This window comes from Mixophyes fleayi, chromosome 4 (genome assembly GCF_038048845.1).
Source record: "Mixophyes fleayi isolate aMixFle1 chromosome 4, aMixFle1.hap1, whole genome shotgun sequence".
NCBI lineage: Eukaryota > Metazoa > Chordata > Amphibia > Anura > Limnodynastidae > Mixophyes > Mixophyes fleayi.
In genome coordinates this window covers 219671989-219690197 of record NC_134405.1, presented here as the reverse complement: position 1 = coordinate 219690197, position 18209 = coordinate 219671989, and the positions used below count along the sequence as shown (strand labels likewise).

General features: G+C 39.4%; 1 protein-coding gene across 5 annotated transcripts in view; it reads left to right on the top strand.

The window, feature by feature from the left end:
• Positions 1 to 11548: 11548 nt before the first annotated feature.
• PPFIA2 (PPFI scaffold protein A2) overlaps positions 11549 to 18209 on the top strand; it is a 367242-nt gene continuing 360581 nt past the window's right edge. For all 5 annotated transcript variants that reach the window (XM_075209360.1, XM_075209359.1, XM_075209358.1 and 2 more), the window contains exon 1: positions 11549 to 11676. The gene's annotated coding sequence lies outside the window, so the exon portion shown is untranslated. The remainder of the gene's footprint in view (positions 11677 to 18209) is intronic.

The window sequence follows — 18209 nt, the reverse complement described above, 5'->3', positions numbered from 1 at the left end:
GCTAAGGGTGGTATCGTCACAGTTGCTGTACCAACATTTCCCCTTTTCAAACCCACCGGAAACTCACAGCTTAATACATTTACCCCCAGATCTCAATCCAATTGAGAATCTGTGGCACTATTTGAAATTGCAGTCCACAAGCATCATCCAAACAACCTGCAGCAAATCTGCAAGGAAGAATGATCAAAAATCACTACACACAGATGCAAACCTTGCTGTTATTGCAGCAAAAGGTGGTTCTGTCGAGTACTAGTCTACATGGATTTGAACACTTATGCAAGCATAATTTAAATCTGCAGACATATAATGAATTATTTGTTTGAAAAATTTATTTTAGAGCCTACTGGTTTCCAATAAAATAGTGACTGTAACAATCTGTGTAATTTGCAATAAAAACAAATCTTCAGGGTTTGACCACTTTTGCAAGCCACCATATATACTTTGTAACATCATATTTCACAGATTAGGTTTAGCAATGCCAAAATACAACAACAAAATCCTACCAAGTCAAAACCTATAGCAGGAATATATAAAAGCAAATATTTTATTCTCTGCAGGGATTTCCTATAACTGTTCGAGAGGAGCCAACAGTTTACCATTTGGATTTATTTTTGCAATCTAAATATGCATCCCCTTTGCAGAGATATTTTGGCAGAACCGTCATGACCATTCTACAGTAAAAACACAAAATATAACATAACTATGGTCAGTAGCAAATACTAAAATACAACATAGACCAGTAGCTCATTAATAATTGGAGTTCAAATAATGAGACCAAAAGCTATTAAGACAAATTTTAAACCCCCCTATTAAGATTTCATTTGTATTCAAATACTTACACTGATGCAAATATGTCTACAATCGACATGGGAATACTGCCACACAGGTGGACGAAATTGGGGCAGGCAAGAAGACAAGAGGAAAGAGGGCACTGTTTGTTTGAACATTCATCCAGAGGGAACTGACCCAATAGAGCGTGACTTGGAGTGAGAATGTTGGAGTAGGGATGGTGGGCCAGTTGGGAAGGGGTTATGAAAAGGTCTGGTTAGCTTTGGTAATCAGGTGAGTTTTTAAGGAAAGCTTAAATTACTGGAGGCTGGTGGAGAGTCTGATTGGAAGTGGGAATGTGTTACATAGGTGTGGAGCAGCACAAGAGAACTTTTGGAGGTGGGAGTTGTCAAAAGGCAGGTGAGTTGGTATCAGTGGCAGAGTGAAGAGGGCAGGAGGGAGTGCGAAGAAGACGAGGTTGCAGAAGCTGAGGGCTTTGTTGGCGAAGGGGATAGAATTTGAAGTGGATTCTATAGAAGATAGAGAGCTAGTCCTGTAATGACTGTGAGAATGCATTGAAGTGAGGAAAACTGGATGAGAGGGAGGCCAGGCAGGAGGAGGTTGCAGTAGCATAATTGCTGAGGAAGGATCTAATCCTGGCTATGTTGCAAAGGTGGAAGCTATTCCACATCAGTTTGCTCAGGAGTTCAGTAAAACCAGCTGCCTCCTATACAATGGTACTGAGGCAGTGTGCGGGGGGGGCGACAATCACCCCAATCACCCCCCCCCTGAATCTGCCCCTGGCAGAAACTCAGGAGAGCAGGACCAGGATTGCAGAATTAGGATAGCAGGACCATAAACTAATGATGGCTATCAGTTCTGAATCACATTATCTGGCCTTGTGTCACACATTGGCCCTGTGGACCTACTGCCCAGGGACTGGCGCACTCACCTGCCCATGCTCCCTGAGTCTCCTGTCGGCTCTCCTTAATGCCACCAATCTATTTTTCTGCCATTTATCACCTCTTCCTCCCATTTATTGAGAGACTAATTATCCTGCAGGATATTTAAAGTACCTGTCCCATAGGTAAGGTGCCTGTCCTTTGAGTCAGCTCTGTTCCAGCGCTCAGTAGTGGCTCAATCTTCTCTTTTGCTCTTAGGTCTGCAGACTATCGCTCCTTGTCTCTAGCAACTCTGCAGCTAACCACCACAGTGGTCTTCATATCTGTCACTCCTTTAGCCATTTCGGACCATCGGGACTTCTCCAGTCTCATTTGGATCATTTCCTTTCCTAGCCTCTGGGTTCTCTCTACTGGTCTCTCCTAGCACTCACTCAGAGAACCGCGACTTGCAGGGGAGAGGCCACAAGGTCCATACCACCCTGTCTCGTTAGACTCCACACTTCTGGGCTGGGTAGCACCCAGCCAGGCAGACCTCGAGGATCCAACAATCATAGTGACTGACACCTTGATTGTGGGATGAGACAGTTTTAAATGCCAGGAAACAGTTGCCACTCATTAACTTGCTGAAATAGCAAAAATTCAGAATACAGCAGCACCTCTTGCTGGAGTATGATATTACACCTACAAAGTCCACAGTCAAATGGGACCAAAGCTTCAAGCCCTCACAATGTCGGGGGGCATATGTTAAGATTCTGACAATTGGACTTAACAAATGTAACTGTTAATTTTGTAGATCCAGCCAGTTCGTGCTCATGCCAAGCATCCAGATATCTTAAGTCATCACAGGAGCCTGTTAGTGCAGTTGTACTTGATTCGTTTAGTTTTGATTGGGTTACTTGTTCTCAGGCCACTTTCCAGATATTGCTGCAGATTTTTCAGCATGTAACCAGCATTATAGTAAGCATTTCTCAGACTGCATTTAGGGAGGATGTCCTATTTACATTATGATATACTTATGATATATTAAATACACCTCCTTTTCATGATGTTAGTGGTGGAGTTTGTGCTGCATTTGTGAGCTGCGTGTTGCTATCCATGGTGCTGGAAGCTTTTAGTCAAAGGACACACAGTAGGATGCTAATGTACAAAGTGCAGTTAACCTGCCATATTCGGATGAGAAGAAGTGGTCAGTTTGCACTGAATACAAGTGAAAATGATTTGGCTGAAGTTTTTTACTCATCTTATGCCTGCTAAACATTTGACCCATGGCTTGGTTTTTAATTAAATGATCTCATTATAATTACTTTACTGTTGCATAACAGTAAGGAAATACAATGTACTGTAAAACCATGATTAATGGGCATAAACGGACACATTGATATCATGTTTAAAACATGCATAAGTAGCATTAGAAAATTAAAGTGTTGGTCACTTTTTGACAACCTGATTAGCCTCTGCTAACTTGGATTACCTGCCACACATTTAAATTATGAAGAGATGCTATAGCATATCCACTGGACAAGTATTTTTTTTATCTAAATTAAATAATGAACCCTTCTAGTGTAATATATAAGGTTGTCACACATGCGTTCTGTAACGAAATGAAACAACAAAGTTTTAGGCCATGTGTCTTTAAATAGGTCACAGAACCCCAATGTGATTCCTAGCAGGTTTTATTTCCTAAGGAGGCTGCCACCTGTCATTATCTAATGGGATGTGGCCATCCCCCATGTATAACTGCACAGTAGAAAAAGGTTAATTACTGGTGTTAGCCCTGACAGAGTACATGTATTTTCCACTTGGGAATGTGCAGTTATACCATATCACATAACTCAGTGCTCTATTCTGGAAGCCCTGCATCCTAGTTGATTTTCAGTTTAGCAGGAAAGTGAAGGATGCAGTTTCTGTGCCATTGACAGATTCTCTAGATTTGTTACCTAGATACCAGTTCAGTTTTTCCCATTTTTAATTTTAATAAAGAAAATCACTTGATCTCTTGTTCTGAAGAGGAGAAAATTAGTTTCTACAAGAGCAAACTGAAGGTGGTTCGCATACATACATACATACATACATACATACATACATACATACATACATACTTGCTCTTTTCTCAGGTCTCATATTGGAGTCTAAGTCAGCAAATTGGATAAAGTAATTTCAATTAATATCGAGCAAACTTGATTGTCTTTGTCTCAAATTATGCGTAGAGCACGCTACGGCGTGGAAGGGCGTATCCAGCCGCAACACGTGGCAATACCAGTTTTTACACTTTTGTATACATTCGCACAAACACACACATTTGTAAATAGTACACATTAATCGTAGTTGCAACACATAGTTATTTATGTCGAAATACAGTAGTGTTTATGTGTATTATAAGTTATATGCATATTAGTGTTACATATGGTTCAGGTCAAAGGAAATGTGTCATGTCTGATATCATATTAATCTCCTTTACATCAGCAGCTGTCCGGTGCATTCGGCGAAGAGATCGCACATTGCATACTCTAGTTATTGATGTTAGGGAATAAACCTTTAATATGATACAGACTGTAAAATGCTAATAGACTAGTTGTAATTGGAGTCTGGGCGGCAAGAAAGGAGCTTATCCCCTGGAGAGATGACCCCCACCTTTGGATTCTTTAGTTTGAACTAGCCTATGATCTGCAACTCCCTGGACCTTCCTGAAGCCTGGACCAATAGAAGCAAGCCATACCATCTGCATTGTTTCACTGTATTTCTGTTTGCATATAAGCAGTAGCTCTCGTCTAGTGTTCAGTCACATTGACCACAGACTTCAGACCTGAATGACTGTTCACTGGATCCAGAGCGCCTGCGATAAGTAACGGCTGTACTTATTATTTCGCTTGAATTATTCTGCTACTCTTTGAGAATAAATATTTGTGCGTTGGAAACACAAATCGAGATTCGACAATCGCTATTGGATAGCGAAAAAACGCGCATAACATTGGAGACATGTAAGAAGTATATCTTTCTCTGTTTGGAGTACAGTTATAAAATGGGACAAAAGGCAAAACCAATAATAGAAAGTACTGGTAATGCCATTGTGCCATTTATGAGTGTAGTCTCTATGATCATTTTAGCATGATATTCTAAAATGAGAGGATGATCATTTTACATTGATATTCCATTGCACGGCTTCTCCATGGTAGTTGAATAGGAAACTAAGAAGGTGTATTTATCGTATGCCTCCTATAAGAGCAGTGAATTATGGAGTAGGCTTCAGATGGGTTAAGCTAGCCTGTTGAGAAACAGCCACCAACAAAATTTATATCTTCACACTGGCACTTGAATCACAAATCAGATGTTTATAACTTCTTACAGGACGACCGAGGTGCATGAGAATGAATTAGTACTGTGTACTTATGTGGGGCTCCTGGATATTCAGGAATTAACTGCACCTGAAATAGATTCTGCTCTAATATTCATTTTTAAACTTGATTACAGAGATTTTTAGAGCGACCTTGTAGGTTAGACCTTCCACCATGTCACATATTTGGCCCTTGTCAAAGTCGCTTAGATCCTCATGCTTGTCCATTTTTCCTGCTTCCAACATATTAACTTCAAGAAATGACAGTTCACTTCCTGCCTAATATATCCCACCCCTTCCCATTGTAACAATAAAATCAATGTTATTTACTTTACTTGTCAGTGGTTTCAATGTTGTGGCTACTCAGTGTATATATACTGAGGAAAGGAGTGGAGGATAGATAGTTTAAGGATTAAATATTATCATATTACAGATGGTATTATATGACTGGTCACTCATACCATGTCCATGCAGAGAAGGGTTGGTAAGTACTAGGTGGACTCTATGTTTTATTACTTTATCTTAAAACATATTCACCCCAGTCACCACTAAAGAAATGGAAAAAAATGTAATGTCTAAAGGTGATGAAGTGATAGTGTGCTTAAATTAAAATTGATAAGAAACAGGTAAAACAGCTACTTGCAAAGAGAAATTTTGTAATCCTCAAAATGCAATGTAAACAGGAAGAACAGATAGTATAATAACTAAATGGTTCAATACAAAATATTAAATATTATTTACACATGTCAAGTGTTACAATCATTTTATTAAAAATATTTATTTAAAAAGTATATATAATCAGTAAATTCGTAGATTAAGTTCAGAAAAATATAATCAATTGCTAACTGGATGGTAATAAAATTATCTGCAGAAGTAAATAATGTAACATACCGGTAAATGCAGTAACAGATTCTCCTTAGAATTACTAAACCCAATCAGAAACAAATGCAATGGAGAAACTGAGGGAATCGGTATATTCAATCCATATGGTGAGACTTACTGAGCAATAAATGAACAGAATGTCCCACTCATTGTCCGGAGATGTCAGCATGTTGAATAAATGAGGTTTGAAATAGCTCACCAATCAATTTGATAGCAAATCCCTCCAATACCCAGGCACCTGTTGTTCACGAAAGCTCCATAGTGCAAATGGTAATAACTAATGTGTTGATGCAGCAGCCTGAAAAATAAATAGAACATATACCAGAGTGGATATTATGTGGCCAGGTGACTTTCCTTGCACCATGCGATTTCATTACAGGCACAGTATGTTGACAAGAGTAAGAAGTATTATTTAAACCCCAAGTAGCCAAAGTAGTTGCTTAATTAGGCGACAGCTGAATACATATCCGTGAACAAAAATATATCCTCATAAAAATGGAAATTTATAACACTAACTTTGAGGTGCTTCAAAACTTATAAATAGTAATATAATATATAAAATCCCCTGGACCAAAACCCCAGCTTGTGGGCCTGGGAAGAGCTCACTCTAGGACAGTGAGATTATTACTCTCAAGCCCCTTACCTGGCACAAGAAAGGGGGGGGGGGGGGTTGGTCAGGTAGGCCTTTTATATCCTATAGTACTATATCCCCAACTGCTAGCAGAGGGCTCCTGACAAGAGAGGCTAATATTTTTTAAACACTATTAGGCTGGGGTGTGTAGAATTATCCTGACTCCAAATCATACTAGGTGGGACCAGTCATAACTAGAGATGGTCACTGACCCCCTGTGTTTTGGTTTTGGTTTTGGATCTGGATTACCTTCGTGTTTTGGTTTTGGTTTTGGCAAAACCGCCCTTGCGTGTTTTGCTTTTGTTTTGCTATTTTTGTAAAAAATACAATTTTTTGGGTCTAAAATAACCTAATTTACTGCTCCACCTGTTTCTTGGATAAGTGAGGTAATTCTAAAGCTAATAAATTATGAAAATAACCAGTTTAATCTCTGGTAGGCCGTCCTTAATTCTAGCACTTGCCTGAAAATTATACAGACAAACCTGGGTGTCTTCCCCTCCATCTTTGACTATTGGCAATGTAGCCATCGTCTTTGGGTGTATATTACCCTCCACTTGTAGTTAAATAGAAAAATATCAGCCTGCATACACTGTACGTTAAATAGAAATGGACAAAGACAGTTTGGTTTCTGTCTGTATCAGACCCCCTTCTCCACTAGTAGTAAAATAGAAAACAATTCAGCTGGTCTAGACTGTAGAATAAAAATAGAAATGGACAAAGGCAGTTTGGTGTCTGTGTGTATAGCCCCCCCCCCTCCACTTGTAGTTAAATAGAAAAAAAAGCAGCCTGCATAGACTGAACAATAAAAATAGAAATGGACAAAGGCAGTTTGGTTTCTGTCTGCTTCAGCCCTCCCCCCCCCCCCCCACTTGTACTTAAATAGAAAAGAAGACCTGCATAGACTGTACAATAAAAATAGAAATGCACAAAGGTAGTTTGGTGACTGTCTGTATCAGCCCCCCCTCCACTTGTAGTTCAATAGAAAAGAAGACGGACTGCATAGACTGTACAATATAAAACGAAATGGACAATGGCAGTTTGGTGGCTGTCCATGAGCTCCCCCCTCCACTTGTAGTGAAATAAAAAAATTCCAAAGTCCCCAAACACACTGTCACTAACACCTGAGGTCATATGTGGTGCAGCAGCGCATTTGGATGCTGCATGCTCTATTCCCTCACAGTCACTATAAGTGAACACATGGGTGCCAATGGATGTGTTAATCTGCTGGTGCAAGCACTGGGTGGTCTGTTTGACATGTGGTGGCGTTTTCTTAACACCACCAGGTAACTACTCTTAGATTAGATTAAACACCTTTTCACTTTGCATTACATTTAAAACCAAACATTAGTATAGCACACTGAAAATATTGCAGACACTGGTACCATTAATCTTTGTGTTATAGGTGGGCTGTAAGTAAGCCACAAGGCTCATTGAAAGGCTGAAGAATGTGCAAAATGTTTTATAATCTACTTTGCAGTTTACACTATCACCCATGTCAACAGCTGATGCATGCTTCCCCGGCATCAAAGGGCCCAGTGTCACGAGCCACGGCTGTATGCCACATCCTGGCGTGGACTAGCAGCTGGGCATGTGCTTTAGGTTCTATGCTCTGTTATTTTCCTTGTGGCATAGATTTAGAAGAATGTAGGGACAGCCTCCAACACCAGGGGGAGCTCTCTTATGATTTAAACTAGTTCACTTATATTTTTATACATGCTTCCTGGTTTTGTTGTTACTTATGCTGGTTCTAGCTAGTGATTAATTAGCTGCCTCCTGAGGCTGATTGTCAGCCCTATTCTCCTCTGTCCTGATTGGCTCTTAGTGCTATTTAAGGCAGTGAGATCAGAGCCTCACTGCCGGTTATAGCGTCCTTTTCACAGTTCTGCTGCATGCTTGTGCTCTCCTGTTTGGTGTTAAAACCTGTGACTGACTTCCCGTGTATGACCCTCGCTTGTTCCTGGACCTTGAACCTACTCTTCTGACCCTGACCATTTGCCTGGAAACCGGATTCTGCTCCTCTGCCAGTGCCCCTGACCTTTCGCTTGTCCCTGGATTCTGTACCTGTGCTTGTGACCTCTGACCTTGGTTTACTCTGCCTGAACCCCACGCTGCTGTCCGCCAATCACTCCACTCCTGGGTTCTCCTTAGTCGGTACACAATTCTCGACCCTCTGTCAGCCTGCGGCCAAGTCTGTCCCCACCACTAGGGGCTCCAGCGAACACCAGGCTTTCAGAGTAGACTGAATTTTATTGTGCTGGCTAGGGAGTTCCTAACACCCAGTACCTGCACTATTTTATAAGTATTTTCTTACTTCGTGTTCCATGCAGAATGGTACTTGAGAAAATGCATTCAAATCATTTATCACCTGTCGAAGTCGTATAATTGGATGAACGAAAGTATATTGGTTAATATTGTTTTATCATGTGATTGCACTCAGTAACACTTAAGTGTTATATAAGGTTCAGGTTACAGGAAACATGTCATGTCTGGTATCATTTTAATCCCCTATTCATCAGCAGTTGTCCGATTCTTTCGCCAAAGAGATCGCACATTGCATACTCTAGTTAGTGATGTTAGGGAATAAATAGTCAGAGTGATACCAAACTGTAAAATGCTAATGGGCTAGTTGTAACTGGTTTCTGGGCGGGAGAATCATCTGGAATGTTGACCCTCAGCCTTAGAGGGGGTTGTTTGAACTAGCCTATGACCTGTTTACACTGAACCCACCTGAAGTCTGGACCTATAGAAGCAAGCCACGTCATCTGCATTGTTCTCTCTGTAACTCTGAGTGTATATAATATAGCTGTACTCCCAGTGGCTTCAGTCTACTCTGACCACAGTATTCTGGAGTGAAATACTGGTCGCTGGTGCCAGTGGGAGCGCAGCGAGCGTGATGTGTATTTATCTTTTGGTATTGGCTGTACTGTATTATAACTATGTATTGAACTGTTAAATTTTACCTCTGCTAAAATAAATTACTTTGTGCTTTGGAAACACAATACAATCGCTTGGGCAATGCTTATTTGAAAACGATAGAATTATTTCAATACACCGTAACCCACAAATCTATCCCTTTGTTTTAATGATTGAAGATATTATTTATGGGTAGTCCACACTTTTTCTATTTGTTTTTTTTCTACTCTTATTTCCCAAACAATAGCATTGGTAAGCTGACTTATACTGAAAATATAAGAATATATTTATATTGTTTCAAACCTAACTACCTGAAAGCTAAACTCTCCAGCTCACATTTTATCTTTATAGTCTGAGTGTCCCCATCCTCCCATCCCTGTTCACTACAAATTGTCAAAAATCAGTATTGCCCATAGCAACTAAATATTGGCTTTCATTTTCTAAACTGTACTGTAATCCTGTACTCATGATTACTATTAGCTGCTTATTTTACTGCAGCAATGTTGCAGCTCGTTGCCAAACAGTTCATTCTTAAGGCTGAATAAAGGTTGGCAAATAATTTTATTGTAACTGGATTATACACAAATGACTACAAGGATTTGCAGATCATATCAGTTGACATCTCCTTTAACAATTCATTTTACATAGAAATGTATCTTCTGGTTTGAATTACCACCGCCAAACCTTCCTGATTTGAGAAAATACTGTATGCACACATTTAATTACACTGCTGCTTTAATGCCATGCACTTGACAGTAGAGATGATGCAGTTAAAGTGAGAATGACTGAAATGACTCAGATACCTTGAAGGATATTGCGTTGAATTCTCAGTGTGACAAGGTTAACCCTTCTGCTGAGCTCTGAAGGAAAATCTCAAATCAAACAGACAGAAACAACTAAAGGCAACTGGGGATATCTGCACGCAAGTGAAGGCGTAATTACTTCGGAATTTATTTAGGGACTGGTAGAAACCACTGATTCAAATAAGGGAACAGACTTTACAGCTACTGAACAACTTTCCTTTTGGATGCCGAATATTAATCTATTGGTTAATCCAGCTACACACAGATACAACATTAGACACTATTAGATCACAGTTAAAAATAAGAGTTACCAATTGTAAACAAAATATATTCCATTCATCATATTGGATTACTATTTGTACGGAGTTCACTTTTTTTTCATATAAATACTTTATTAAGCAATCTGCACTTAATTCGACTCTTCTTTTATCTGTAGATGATTGTCCTGCAACAGTGAAAGTTTTAATTGCTCAAATGTCAAAATACTACCCCAGCAATGTAATTATAGTTATAATTATTTATTCGCATGTTAAACAGTCACATACCACAACAATAATGTTTGTGTTGGACATATGCCAGTGTTGGCTAACCTGTGACACTCCAGGTGTTGTGAAACTACAAGTCCCAGCATGCTTTGCCAATTTATAGCAGCTTATTGCTAGAAGGGTATGCTGGGACTTGTAGTTTCACAACACCTGGAGTGTCACAGGTTAGCCAGCACTGACATATGCCCTTACAACACATTTATTAGTAATCCTATATTTAGACTTAACATTATTGGAGTCCCATATCTTCTGTCACTTCAAAGGGCAGTACAAAATCTTAAAATGGTGAGTAGATTAATGGAAATCCATTCACATCACCAATGTAGTGACACACAGCACTTTGCTGGGTTTTTTTTATTTGTTTTTTAATCAAAAGACCAGGATATTGATTACACATATCAATAAACACCCTTCTCTGCAAAACACATTCAATTCTATAGTTTTTTTTTATATAATTATAAACATTTCAAGATAAGGATTAAATAGGTGCATTTCTTCTGCACAGTATATAGAATCTGTAGATTTGGCATTCAGCAGCTTGGTCATTCTTGTACAGCTGTTAGAGAGTGCTGTGGCTTTAAGAGACACCTCCCCTACTCTGCTCTAAACAATGGTTTCAACCGAGCTCTGCTTCCCATTGCAAAATTTGTAATGTGCCATTTTTGCCATGGATGCCTTTCCATTTGGGTGCTGACAGGGGAGGCAGACATGCAGAGGTGCCAAGCTGATTCTGGCTCCAGTCTCCTGCCTGGAGGGTGCAGTGACTTTAGCATATTGTGAACTAGATCTGTGTTCGGATTGATGGGGAATTGGTCCAGGAGTGCTCCGCGTGAATCCAGTGGAGACTGCAGACTGATTTCATTGATCTCTTGAAGAAGCAAGCAGAAATATAAAATATTAGGTATTGAAAAGTGTTGTTCTTATCAGATCATTTGCATGGATTTTTTTTATAATGGGAACAAAATAGAGCAAAGTTGAGCAATGCATGCAGAACCCTCCCTAACACAATTTGCACTAGCTGCTGTAAAGAAAATTGTATATAACGTAATCCATTCAATGGAGTTAATGTTATAGACCTACACATTTTATAGCTGCTTGCATGTTCTTGTGGTTTTTATTACTTATTAGTACGATTTGTTTCAGTCCATGGCGGACACTGGGGTGAGATGAGTTAAATAGGAGGAGGGATATGCATGATGTAATGCAATTGAGACAATAGCAAGGATTTTCCTGCAAGAATTAAAGCGTACAGCTCCCACTATTACAGTGCTACTAAATGATTTCTTGCCCTCACTTAGAATAAGGTGCTTTTATGACATGTAAGGATACGTTTTAAATAAGATGATGGCAGCCTCCATGGGGGAAAAAAAAAATCAATGACAGGAAACATCTCGCCTTGCTACAGACTCAATCCATTCTTAGGCTGGAGGAGAAAGAGGTTGCCTTAATAAATAATCTTCATTCATGAATAGAGATATAAGGAAAGCAGAGCGACATTGATCCATGTCTGCACTTTATCTGCCTAGAAGCTGAAATGCAGTAATAGCAGGAGGTAGGGAGCAGTCAGATGCAGGGCACCTGTGTCTGCTCATGGAGTCAGGTGCAGGCATAGAAACTCCTCAGCAAGATGCACGGGGTCACCCTGATCATTGGTGTGGCAGCTGCATTACTACATCGGACTAGCACCGTGATTGAGTTACAACTGCTACGGTCTACAGTAAGGAATACTTTACAAAAATGACAGAAAGTGCCGTTTGTTGAGGGAGTGGCTGAGCAGTCTCTTGTCAGGTGTAAGAATTCAGCACCTTGTGGCAACTGCCTGAAATAAGTGTCAGTATAAAGGGAGGATGGTTTGCACTTGACAGTAGTCACTATACCGGTGATTCATTTACACATGCATAGTGTAAAAACTAGCCATGGCTAAGATTGGTTTTCCTACATTACAACCCATATGTACATGGATGGTAGACTTGTCACAGGCATTTTGTGAAAATGCATGTGAAACCTCATGTCCTCATTAAGGATGGCTCAGCATATATAATACACCATGTTGGAATGAAACATGTTAAAAACTATTTATATAAAGAAGCCACAGAAACGTTCATGAAAGAGAAAAAAACTGTAATACTCAAACTAAATTATTTAGCATGCAATTAAACATTGGCTGTAACCCATTTTTCTCAATTTGCATAGCAAGCATTATGTTACATGAGAATTAAGTTTGGCTTCTTACATTTTTCTGTATCTGCATTTTGTAGTATACTTCTGCTTATTTGTAGGGAACTTTAAAGAGAACATTGCTACTATGGTACTTAATATATTGATTTATAAACCTAAATTGCAAATGTTCACCCCATTCAATAATATTAGATTTACTTTATGAAAAGTGTCGTTGCCCATAGTAACTAGATGTTTGCTTTCATTTCCTGAACTACACTAGATGAGTTAGAATCTGGTTGCTATGGGCAACACTTTTTTCTTCACCAGTGTGTGTGTGTGTCTGTGTGTGTATATGTATGTATATCCCACCCCTTGTCTGTAGACAGTGAGTGCGCAAATCAATATATATACTGCAAATATTTATCATATAAGCACAGATGTATTAGATGCAAGCTTTGTTCTACCTATTGTACCTGTAATTGTCTCTAGGGACTTTCAAAGAAGAAATACAAAGACGTTTTTCAATCCTCCAGCTTTTTATTTCCTGAATATACCACTGAAGAAGTAAAGAAAGCTTAGTCCAATCACAAGGCTTGAAAGTAGTTTCTTATGTTTTCTCAGAAATATATGTGGGAGGTTGCAGTGTAAAACATGTAATTATGTGCTGTTAATCTCAGGGGGAGTGATTCAAAATGCAAACACCCAATATTCTTCATGATTGTTTAATTGCCTAGGTAACTGGGAGCTTGGATTGTTGCAAACTACAGACAGTTGTTTCTATACCTAGATGTAAGGAGCCTGAACAAAGTGCATTTTTGTACACTGTAGTTGTGAATTATTTTTTTTTATTACTACTGGTGTTGCAAGTGGATGGCTATATATAATTTGCCACACTCTCTGTGATTCTGCATACAAATGGCACTTCTCAACTGCTTGCTGAACATCATATATAAGACAATTTGTCTTCTATTGTCAAACCAGGTGCACAATTATAGAGAAAAGGGTCTTTCTCTTCTGCCCTGGAGATGCTGGCATATAGCATGAAGATTAACTTGCCACTTCTCCAGTCCAGTCTCTATGCATATGCGCATGCATGAGCTGGCTAGCCAGCTCACATATACACAGTGGAACTGAAAGCCCAAATTTATGCTTTAGTTTTGGCTACTAAAACAAAGTGTCTAAAATGGATTAAAAAAAAAAATGACACATGGAATAAATGCTTTATTCAATAATAAAAAAATATCTTTTCAATAATTTTCTTCTATTAATAAATATACAAATATGTATTTGTTAAATAGGCTTCCACATGTAAATCTTAATAAAGGCAGCGATTTTATACCCTTTGGCATATTAGGTGAAGTGAAAAAAGCACTATTGCAAGTGAAAGCAACATTTAATAAATAAATATAATAAAGACCTACTGTTCTTGGTGTCTAGGTACCTTGCCATTTTTTTCTTTGTTTTGGTTGTTTCCTTATTTTAAAGAGAACCACAGGTTGTTTTTTTTTATATTGTTACAGATTATAGTTTGTGGATTATATTAACAGTACATGTTTTTTTCCCACATGTATCATTTTCTCAGCTATGTTGATAGTTTAGTATAAGTATACAGACGGTTTCGCAGCAACAATTTCAGTTTACTGTCTGTAACTTGGCATAGTGATGGTCTTTATGTAATAGACTAAAAACGGGACCAGATTTACACATTTGAGCCTTTAGACAATGTATCCTTTGGCATTCTAAGCCCCATCTCACTAGCCACACTTTTTACACAGAACATTCCCATAACTTTAATGTTCTTCTTCTGAAGTCTCTCTTAGTTTTAAATTTTATTTTTATTTCTAAGTGGTAGAAAAAAGGTGTTTGAAATACATAATGTTTAATGAAAGATCCCCCTCTCAGTCTGTCAGCCTATTGTGCCTAATACTAATTTGAACCCTACCAAAAGTCATACTTTGAATTCTGAAATCTGCAAAGTACTTATGGTGCTTTCATCTTTTGGGCAGAGCTGTACATTGTTGGTAACCTGTGCTTTGGAATATTCTTGCAGACAAGAGTGTGAGTCTCTGCCTAACTGACACAATGCAATGCTGGAAACCATATCCTATTTCCCAAAGTCTGCTTCATAAAGACATGTTATCAGGTTTTGTGTATCCGTGGTCCATTCCATGTGAGCTGCATTCAGCCGCATAGTGAACGCAGCATATGCACCTTGTGTAATTGGATTATTCATTTCTATAGCAATGTACAAAGTGTTCATAGTGATGCTGCACAGCCTATCCATTGTGCACCATAAGAACAATGTACAATAGTGATACCTTGAGCAAATTAGGCATGTGTATACTTTCCAATATTCATTATTGAGGAGTTGGGACAAAGTAGCAAGCATGAAAGAGGATGTGGTCAAACTATACAGGTGTGTGTCCAGCAACCACCTTCAGCCACCTCCCCTGAAAACACCCTTCATTTCTGAGCACACCTGCTGTTGGCACATGCGGGATCACTCAGTGGGACACATTTCCCAACTGTGTGTGTATCAGGACAAAAGTCCTGATATGTGAGACAGTGCCCTCAAATCGGGGCAGTTTGGAGGTATGTGTGTGCTGCATTCACCATGTGTCTGGAAGCCTCTCTTACAGAGCATCACTTCAAAGTTTAAAGAGCTTTGTGCTTACTGTAATATGCTATTAGTTTGGTTTGATTATAGTCTGAGCACCATATCTTATTCATTCTTCATTATACTACTATGCGTTTTGCAGAGGTTGGGTCTCCATAAACCTGTAGCCAGCCAGAGCTTGATTGTTAGGAGTAGTACAGCATATTTCAGGAAGTGAGTGTGCTGATCCCACATGTTTTACCTGGCAGCATTAATGCAGTGTATAGTAGGCCTCTAGTTTCTACCTCCTATGATGTACTCACAATGCCCTGCCCCACTCAGCCGTTTGCTAGTTGCTAAAAGGAGGAGCTATTCAAACGTTTTGTTTTTTTTGTTTAGTTTATTAATTCTAATGCTATGAACAAATCAGAGCACCGATACCTGTCAGTTAAATTTATCTGTTGGCTCCCAGTGGCTAATCTACAAGCAAGGGGCAGAGATGAGGTAGTAGGAGGGTATACTGGGGATCCAAGGTTTATATTGCCAATGTATATTAAAATGTAGGATGATGTCACCTCCTGTGCAACACAGTGATCCAGCATTTGGGCTAATTTACACTTCCTAACTTCTTGTCGGGGGCAAATACAGAACTTCAAGAGAGGGGTTTCCAAATACTTGTATGGGGAAGCCTATTTAACAAGTATCACTAAGGCGCTAGCATCACGGCAATACCTGTTCTGCTATCGCCATCTTTGGATGGAGGTAATAGATTAATATTATTAAAATTGTTCTTTGTTCTAATAATACATTATTGTTTTAATGATTGAAAGTTTTTAAATACTGTTTTAATTTAATCTGCACCTGCGCAGTTTGTGATATTAGGATGGGTTTATTGAAGCACAGGGAGGGGCACTTGGAAGCCACCCCAAGTGTGTGCCCAGGGCACAGATGGCATGAGGGAACATAAAGAGACTGATATACACACAAAGGGTAAGCAAGTAAAGAGAGGCACCTACAATACAGAGACACGCAAACACAAGTGGGCAGAGAGAAACACACAAAGAGATGTACACACACGCAAAATGGGCAAAGGTGAAGAAGCACATACAGGGAGACAGTGCTAGAGAGAGACCCATATAAAACAACCTACTTCTACTGAAAGCCGGTAAGGATGAAAATCCAACAAAACTACCTGTTCAAACACTATCCAATTTAGTTTTTCATATACATTCCACTTGCATGTTGGATATCTGGTATAATGTGTCAACAAAAAATGACAGAAGTGTATGGCAGTAACACTCCATAGCTCAGCATGCTTAAATTTAACTTGCGTTCATAGTCGAGGGGGCAATGTCTGCACTCTTCAAATAGTGGTCATGCATTGCCTATTGCTTATGTTACAGCTGGCATCAGGAGATGGTTTTCAGGCACATAGGGTTTTTTTTCCAGTTGCCCAGAAACCCCCAAAGTATGTGACTGCATTATCGCTCCCAAGAATGCAGAAGGAGGCTCAGGATGATAAATAAGGTATATACGCAATTCTGGCTCCTTTATACATCTAGTGTATGGGGAGTGCACTGAGAGCTAGCAGAACAACCCTTCCCAGTACTTCTATATCTGCTGTTACTGAAATGGTCCTCATACACTGGCGCATAAGAAAGTAAGTGGTGACTGTCGTTCACTGACCTATGTTCATGCATGTCCTCCTCAGTCAGTATATTAGGAATGTGCCGATGAAAGTCAATGGTAGGGGAAGCAGGGGAGGTGTGCCAGACAGCTGGCGTTTACAAATACTGCTCACTTTATGGCAGACTATAGCTTCCAAGAGTAAGTTTGGGCCCTAGTGCAGCAACTTCTTTGGGGCTGTTTCTTTGCAACTGACAGGTGTGAGCTCTTGCCTTTTAAATATTTAGGTTGCCAGTTCCAGCACCTTTCCAATATGCTAAGAGAGTGTGACAACTATCGATAACAACATATTATATGCTTGCAAACAAAATATTTACATCCAGAGCCCCAATATGGATATTTGGTTCCAGGGCCGGCAACTTCTTTAAACACCTCCAACAGCCTGATACCAGGTACCCAAACTTTATCTTCCCTCCCTCCCCCCTTAGTAACCCTCTGTTGAACCTCCTCTGCACCACATAGATTTTAAAGTATATTTAATAGTTACAGGTACAATTGTAGTGAGAGGTAAGAAGCTATTTTGTTAAGCTGACTTGCTTCTTAGATTTTGTACTGTACACACCCTACAGTGAATGGGGGCACAAAAGAAAGCAGCATATATCTACCAGGGCCAGTAAAAACAATGTGTTTAATTTGTACATCTGTTTGCCTCCTCCCTTAAGATGCCTCTGTATATAAAGTTCCTCAGTACAAGTATGGCTGTGTATAAATTAGACTATAGTACGTCGAGAAATACATTTATATGAGTTTTATACAGAATGCAGGAAACTGTGGCTTGTATTGTTTTATTCCCATTCTTAGTTTTTCTGCATTCTTTATAAAAGTCTTTTGTGTAGACACTCTGCTTCCAGCACTGATCAAGTAATCTGCCTATATTGCACACACCTCATCACTATGATCCCAGCTTGCATAGGATGTATTTGATGGCTCTGCACATCTGTGTTTCCATTCAGCTCTCCTGTCTCTCTCATACACTGTTAGTGTTGTTATAT